We start from the raw sequence: 9207 nt of genomic DNA, 5'->3' as shown, positions 1-9207 counted from the left end.
TAATTGATTAACAAGTGTTTGCTAAAATATTCAATGTTCCTCCTGAGACAGTATCCATGTACATTTAAACAATATTCTAGCTTTTTTGTTGATCACATTATCTAATTACAAAGGAATGAATTCCTCACTGTTGGCACAGGTTTCTGGGGGAAAGATACATTGGGACTGCCCTTTGGAAGACAGTTTGAAAAGAAGGATCAACAGCCTTGCCCTGGCCAGACCATAAAGTCTCAACCTGCCTACCTGGTGTGAAAGTAGCAATGGATTTTTAGGGAGAACAATCCTGCTATACTGGCCTTGTGTGACTGAGCCAGAGCAATCCATAACAGAGGGTAAGCAACTGAGCAAATTAAATCTGCCCTGCTTAGGGGTGAGAAGTTAGGATGAAGGGAGAGTGTGGGAGAATTGCCACCACGAGGGACTTTCAAGAGAAAGAAGATATTAGAAAAGCAGAGACTTGCGTAAGACGCCTGAATTATCCTTTTAACAAACTCCCATTACTTAAGACATATATATATATATATATATCTCACTATATTTCATATGTTCCCATGATATATGTATATATATACATATATATATGTATATATATCTTTTTTAATATATATATATATTTTAAGATATATATATATATATATATATATATATATATATATATTTTCCCTTTTTTTAAGGAAAAAGCAATCTTTTTGATATTAAGTTAAAGTGGAATTTACAGTCAGAGTTTACGGTTTACTGAGCGAAGCAGAGACAATTTGGAAGCCACTTGAAAGAATTTAACCTCTGTGGAAGGGGATGTAATGATAGAGCAGATGTCTATCCTGTATGAGGTCTGAGGTTTGATCCTCCCAGAACCCTGAAAAGTGGAAAGAGAGCGATCAAGAGAGAGCAATGAATAAATTAACACCTTAACTAGTGCAAGGAACAGATGATGAAAAACAGAATCTGAGATCCATGCATTAGGATAATTGTGCTCTGATCCAGACAAGCTGGACCCCTATCCAGGGCCTCCCTTTTTAGAGCACCTTTTTAAAAATGTTATCAATGTCAACTTGATGAGCAAAATTCACCTAGACAGACAGTGCCATCTGGACAAGGCACCTAAGCTTCTAGGACCTCTCTGAACCCTAACCCCTCTTTGCCCTTCTCAGGTCTCACTGTTGAATAGATACAGTTGACCAAATGCTTAGCAATTCTGTGACTAACACTACAGGGTCTATGGGGTAGAATCCCAATTCTGGGAGGATAATCAGATCACTTCTGCAGAGAATAATGCATGCCTTTCTTGGAATTACATGATATTGGAAGACCAGAATGGGATTGACAAGCCAATTTGGGGGGATCTTCATTAATAACAAGGAATTTTCATGTGCACTCAAAGATAGCAAGTAACTATATAAGTAATTCTTCCCTTCCCATTTAAAACATTACTGGAATGATCACTATATTTCATATGTTCCCATGAGTTTTATAAAACATTTTAACCAACTTTTTTCTCATAAAAGATAGGGTCTGGCAAATAGTATTTTTCCAGGGCCTCACACACCCTGGGTGTGGCCCCTGTGTTGAGATAATATAGGGAGACATAGGGCATTTGTCTGATCTGATTTGCAAAGCAAGCAGGCCATGCTTTGTTCTGCTAAAATCATGTCATCTTTGATCCATGTGGTTTAGACACTGTGTTTACTGAAGAGCTGTGAATATTGTAGACATAGCTCTAGAGTAGTTCCAAGAGTTGAGGCAATGCAGGAAGCAGAGATTTAGATAAGTCATTCTTATGGGACAAGTAAAATAGAAAAGAGCTGTGGAAGTGTACTAACACACCTTGTAAGGCATGCTCTCGTAAGGTATGCTAGAGAAAGGGTGGATGCTCTTCCACAATGCCTGACAGGAGGACATAGAACTGCAGGTCAGCATCTGTCACTGCAGCTGGAAATCCTTGCTGTTTGCAGGCTGCACTTTGAAAATATGCAAAAGCAACCACAGAAATGGTTACAGTCATGCAGGAGTGTCAGAGACTCTGTGATAATGGAGGGACTTAATTTAAGAATTGGTTTTATAGGTAAGCATCTGCTTAGCTAAGACAGATAGTGAGAGGGTGAACACTTAAATTGGATTACTTACTGCAATGTGGCAGGAGAGAATAGAGCTGGTGGCTTTGAAGTAACAAAAGGCAAACAGAAAATGGGAAACTGAGTGAAGCTATGCTGGGTGTGATGGTTATAGGCTAGGATGTTTGCTCAAAGATGAAGAGCACAGAGACCATTTTGATGAAATTCAGGACAAATAATTGATGTTATTTATATGAAAAACACTTAAGATCAATGAGAAAAATCATTACAAGGGAGAAGCTAGAAAATAATCATTGAAGATGAGCATAAAAAAACTTAAATAGAAAAAAAAAGTCCCTGAAAGTAAGGAAAAATAATAGCTTTGTAAAAACTCACAAAGAATAATAACAAGATGCAGTAGAATTCTGATGATTCATCAGGGACATCAAGATTAACATGCACTTTCCAGCTCAGGGACAAAGTATAATAGTGTGGAGAAAACTCTCACATTATCTGAACATTCAGTTTGGAGAGATGTTCATGTTTTAAAGCAATCCAGAATAGAATTTCTCAAATTAAGAAAAGGGACTCGAGCAACAAATGAAACACACACACACACACACACACACACACACACACACACTCACTGTGTGAAATTGTAAAAATTGATTCACTTTATTACTTCACTGCATTACTAAGTGAAGATGTTCTTTAGAAATTAAACTGCACTAATATTGTTATCAGAACCTTCACTCATGGATTCCAATGCCAAGTCTCTCCTCTGTCTTTCTCTTCTCTATATTCACTTCTCCCAACCTGTTATTTCTTCTTTTTCTTTTCTTTTCCTTCCTTCCTTCCTTCCTTCCTTCCTTCCTTCCTTTCTTTCTTTCTTTCTTTCTTTCTTTCTTTCTTTCTTTCTTTCTCCTTTCTTTCTTTCTTTTTCTTTTTTTTTGTAGTAGTAGTATAAGAAAGCATTATGACCACATACTACGGAACACAGTTGAGTTAGACATTTCTCAAGTTAATTATTGGATGATGAAGGAGAAAGCGTATGCCAAGAGCACAGGATACATGGTTTTGTCTGTCAAAACCTCTGTGATTCTCAAAACCACAGTTCTACTCGTGTCTCTCCTTACTTCTGTCTATGGCAGAATTACCAAATGCAATCTCATTGCATAGTCGAGAGCAGGCACCAAGCAGATGCAATGGCTTCTGTGAAGTGTGTCATCAGAGGGGTCTTGAGAGAGTAAGGCCAATATTTTCTAAAAAAATAAAACTGAAAAAAGTAAAATTTAAAACCTCTTTCATATATAATATGGGAAAAAGAAAACTAGGCTAACTTCTGAGAGAAGGTAAAACCAAGTGTCAATCAACTTGAAATTCTAAGTCCTTGTAATTCCTGAAGCTTTGTTATTTTGGTCTCCTTCCTATGACATGAACAATAAAATCTTCCTGGAATCCACTAGATTTCTATTAGCTATTGGAATCCAATGGTTTTCAATAAATTACAACTTTAATATAAAGAATACTAGGTTGGATTATAATAATTTGCCCAAATGGTTTCTGACTAATACAGGAATTTACTATATACCACTTCACTTCTAAAGAGGATAAACTGAGAAACACATATATAAGCAAATTATGAGAAATTATATTAGGAAATACCTATGAAATAAACTGTTTTCGGAGAATGGGCATGTGGACAAATCACAGATCATATAGTAAGTGGTAGAAAATAAAAGTAGAAGTATAGTAAAAAGTAAAAGATGTCAGAATGAAAATAAAACAAATTACATTCTTCACAGAAATAATTCTGATGAGATACATACACTCATACAAAACAATAGTTTTCTATTGCATCAAAAATGAAATTATGGAATTTGCTGGAAAATGGAGGCCACTGGTGAACATTATGCTAAGTGGAATAAGCCAGACTCAGAAAGTCAAGGGTCAAATGTTTTCTCTCACACGCAGAAGCTAGACCAAAATCAGGATAAAAAGATGAGGGCACCCCATGAAAATTGAAGGGAGATTAGTGGAGTAGATTGAGAGGATAGAAGGGGGAAAGGACAGAAAAAGGGAGAAATATGGAATCAAATTAACCAAATTATGCCAAGTACATATGTAAATGAACCACAGTGAATTTGTCATTTATGGATATCTATAAATCACTAATTAAGAAAACTATAAATAAATAGGAGAAAGACCAGTGGAGTAAAGGAAAAGAAACAGAGAGAAAGGGGGATGGAAAGAGAAGGCCCTGGGGACTGCAGAAGGCAAAGTATGTCCCATGCATGTATGATGATGTCAAAATGAGCCCCCTTATTAAGTATAACATTATCTAATATATTAACTATAACTATAACGCTCTAATAAAATATATTTTTTAATTTACAACTGTAAGCCTATCATACCTTGTCTAAAATAAAGTGGCTCAGAGAGGTTGAAAGAAAAAGATAGGAAAAGGTATATTAAAGTACATCTACAAGTATCAGAAGAATTTGGTTAAGATGAAATATAAAATAGAACAAAGAATATTACAGAACATGGTCCAAAGAGGGCAAACAAATAAGAGTCTGAAGTGGTGAGTAACAAAGCACCGGAAATGTCTTTATAGAACTAACTGTAAACAGAGTGAGGGTTGTAAAAATAATATTTCAATAAATTTGGAAGGTTTGAGTTTTGGTTCAGAAGTGTTAGTGTTTTCAGAGACTGTACACCTGAATTAATTTATAAATTCTGTGTTATTTCAGTCATAATCTTGACATATAGGCTTTGTTTTGTTCTTGTATTTGCTTTCGTTTTTTAGCTTAGATAAAGATAAAAACTTGAGAAACAGTGTCATCAACATCCTGAGAAAGAAGAATAAAGACAATATCCTTGGTCTTCTAGACATCAAAATGTTCTTAAAGATAAAATAATAATTTAAAATCATGCAACCCAGAAAACCAAAGGGAAATAAATGTTAGAATCAATGGAGTAGAATAGTACAGGAACAGAACCAGACATATGTGAGAACTTAGTTAGGATGAGGGCAGAATTTCCAATAAATGAGAAAATATGATCTTTAATTTTGAGGTTAGATCTTTTTTAAAATGAGCAAATCTCAAATGCTTTAAGTGTATTTGAAAACAACTTTACTGAAATTTAATTCTTATAGAAAAATGACATACATTTTTAAGTGTAGAGATAAGTTTTGCTGTATGTACACACCTATGTTACCATTTTCATAATTAAGGTATATGACACTTCCACCATAGCACAATGTTCCCTTTCACACTCTGCCAGTCAATGCCCACTTGTCACTGCCATCCCTAAGTTAACAAGAATCTGCTTTCTTCCATTATAGATTAGATTTATTTGTCTTGAAGTTTTACACAAAAGGAATTGATTCCACAGTATGTAATATTTAGCATCTGTCTTCTTTCACTCAAAAGGTTAGTAATTTGAGATTTATTCATGTTGTCCCAGTTTTGATAATTTATTCCTCTTTACATCTGAATAATCCCATTAAATTTTATGGAAGTGATATGCTACCACTTGTTTGTTCATTAAACTATTGATGGAAATTTTCCCCCAAATTTTTGCGGAATAAAATTTCTATGAACATTGACATGGAAATCATTGAATGGACCCATGATAGGCATACCAACAGTCCCCCAAAAGATCAGATTCTAATCTCTTAAACATCTAAATGTAATCTTATTTGAAAAATTGATTTTGTAGATAAGGTTAAGAATTTGAAATGAGGATATTGTCTTGAATTTTCTGTGGTCCTTAAACATGACAGCAAGTGTCCTTATAGGAAAGGCAGTGGGAGATTTGTCACTGATACATAAAAAAAAAAAGGTTATATGGAGACAGAGTGGAAAGAGGCTTGAAAATGCTAGCCTTGAAGACTGGAGTTATGCAGCCACAACTCAAGGAATGGCAGCAGCCACCAGGACCTGGAAGAGTTAAGGAATGATGGTCTTGGGAGAACCTCAAGGTGAAGTAGAGGTGAGACATCATAGTCTTCTCAGATCCTTCCTGGCTATGTGCATTTCCACATGCCCAGGAATATGTTGGAGCTTTTCAATACTTTATTTCACATATTTTCCTTATGAATTTTTTGTTCTGCATCTCTTTATTCCAACAGGTGTCTCTGCGTTGGCAGCTGCAAAATTGAACAACTGCTATTGATTATTTTCAGCAAATGTCAGGGGGAAATGGAGTTTGGCATCTTGTGGGCTCTGAATGAGATTCTATAAGGACTATCCCTGTGAATGGAATTTTCAGTGAGCTGGGTCAAATGGTGACTGTTCTTGGGGCCTGGGTCTTTCAGAGACACCTACACCATTTTCACTTCTCTGGTGATGTTAGGCAGTGGTAGCAAACCTATTGAATTTCAAAGCTACCATAGAGCTGGCAGCTAAAATATCACAAAGTTCATGATTCTTACTAAGATTTAGGTATTTTTCTTGAATAAATACTTCTTGTTGCGAATTTTTGGTTAATTTCCAGAGGACTGAAAAATTATTTTGTTTTGTTTTGTTTGTTTTTTGCCACTGTTTCTTATGGAGGCAAAAATTTCCCCAGGTCTTTATTCCATCACTCCAGGAGTGCTTCTGCTTACTGACATTTTGGTGTTCAGTGTCATGCTCTTAGAATCTACTGGAACAAAGTGTAGAGTCCTAAAACTTACAAACAGTCCATCAGTCCTTCACCAGAGTACTGTGGTTATTTCTCTTGGCTCTGTGTTCCTTACCATACTAACAGACATGAAGGTCATTTCACCAAGGTCATTCTCTGGTGGATTTTAAGGGCATACTCTTCCTAAGTCAGGAATTTCTTGTGCAATCAGGTTGTGAAATTTCTAACAGTGGTTAAAAGTTGCCGTATCATATCTCGATTTCAAATTCTGGGCCATATTATTTCAAGAATTTGGGTATTTCAATACTTAAGAATAAATATCCACCTTTATTAAGCCCATATCTTCTGGACAAACTGTAAAATTTATGGTTCAAATCCTTTCCCCAAAAAGATGTTGAATCACGGAGATGCGCATGTGTGATGTTCATGAAAGCCAAACAGGGTGCCTGACAAATCTTCACCTTGGTGTGCCATTCTTCTACCTGGAGGAAATGGTGTCATAAGCAGTGTTGTGCTTGGTAGAAATAGCAGAGGGGACCCGAATGGAGTGACCTATTTGTCCTTCACCTTTCCTCTGTGTTTGTGCTTTCTCACAGGTTGCTCCCCACAGAAATTCTCATTAGAGGAGGCACTTCGGTAACATTTCCGCATGCTTTGACATTTTTTTTTTTTTGGTAGAAAAATTTTCATTCTATTGGGTTAATTCCACCTCAAGGTATTTGCATACATGGTGTGCGTCTGGCCTTTGACGTTATCTTCCTGAATGATCTCTGATTGCTCACTCAGGCATATTGTAGACACACCGTCTGATTGAATCTTGTGCTATCTTTGCCAAATCAAATCTGTAAAGTTCACTTGCAATTTAATGTATTGTTTTTGAGTCATCTTGACATTTTGACTTCGTAAGTGTAAACTGAAAACTGCATTTACTGGAAATTTGTTTTTAAAAATAAAACAACATATGCCAGATCCCTGATCTACGGATGCTTTATAAAATTAGGCAATGCTTATGAGGTAATGCTGCTGAAAGAAAATTAAAAATAGGAAATTTATCTCTAATATTTCTATGACACATGAAAGAACAAGACTGGGTTCAGTACCAGAAGAAAACATGCCAGGAAGTGTGTCAATGACTAGGGTAGTAGAGTCCAGTTTTTAAAAGGGAAGCAGAAGAGGAGCATCAAGAGTGCAAATGTTTAGCATTGTTGAAGGAACTTCAAGAGAAATTTGTCTTTATTTCAAAGTCGTAAATACTGTAAATAGATAACATTTTTGGTAAATGAGCTTGTATTAAGAAATCAGCAGGCATTGATAGGAATCCATAGCAACGTTTGGATGTTTCACAGTAAGTGAGACCCTACTTTTGTAGTAATATTGAAAGGTAAAATTTTTCTGGGGGATACTTTTTGTCAGTGTCTTATGCAATCTAAAGATAGCTCTTGCTGCTGGATGGATCACCATATGCTCCAAGTAAGATTCCATCATAATATTTGTGTTACTATTTGTCTATACACATGCATGATGAAGTCTATAGTAAACAGAATACCCCACAACGTAATGAACAGAGTGCTAAGTGAGCCCCTCGGGATAACTGCAGCAGGAGTCTCATGGCAGTGTGCTTCACCAGAGGCTGTCACCACTACCATGAAGTACAATAAACACCATCACTGAGAATCGTCCTGTTGAGGCAAACACAATATCATTGAGGTGTTCAGAACTTCAGTGATTTGGCAAGGAGGTTTCTGGAGAATCTTCAACAGACCTTCCTAACCAGATTCAAAAACCCAAAGGGGGTTGATAGATACAGCTTCAAAGATAAATCCAGGAATCCTGTGTATCCTCTGGATGTCTTTCTTTGAGGACAGAACTTGTAGTTTTCATCAGAAGGAATTTTGCTTCAAAAAAGGTTGAGCAATGTGAAGAAATTGCACATCCATTGTGAATTTATTTTTTTTTAATTTAATTTTCCTAAATGTGTACAATATTAATTTTGAAATTGTGCTTTCTGCCTAATTTGTAAAATGAAGAAAAATTCTGTTATGTCACATTTGAGAATGAAAACGTGCTCTAATTTATCATCCAGCCAGAGTAGACTTCAACTCCTCTTACAAAAGTTTAGATGCTGATTTAGGGCTAATTGGTAGAGAAACATACTTCATTTATGCTTAGTGGTAAGCACAGGGTGTATGCTTAGGAAAGAAATGGCTCTTCATTTGAAATAATTTAGGATATGTCCCAAATGAAATTGCAAAACTTCAAGAGATTATATAATGTCATGTGTTGAGAACTTTAACATGAGTATTTTTTATAAAGCAGGCATAACCAAAACTATATTGAATATTACAAAAAAAGAGTTGAATAAATAACTCATAGACTGTCTGGCTATGAGCAATACAATTTCCTGGAACAATATAATAAGATAAATTGCTTGCAAAATGTATCCTCTATAACTGAATGACATACGTTGCTGAATGGGGTTGTTAGCCATAAATAAATTAAAAATCTTCTTTCTGCAATGGAAAGT

This window comes from Callospermophilus lateralis, chromosome 6 (assembly GCF_048772815.1).
Source record: "Callospermophilus lateralis isolate mCalLat2 chromosome 6, mCalLat2.hap1, whole genome shotgun sequence".
NCBI lineage: Eukaryota > Metazoa > Chordata > Mammalia > Rodentia > Sciuridae > Callospermophilus > Callospermophilus lateralis.
The sequence above is the reverse complement of the archived record's forward strand: the minus strand, read 5'-3'. Positions refer to the sequence as shown.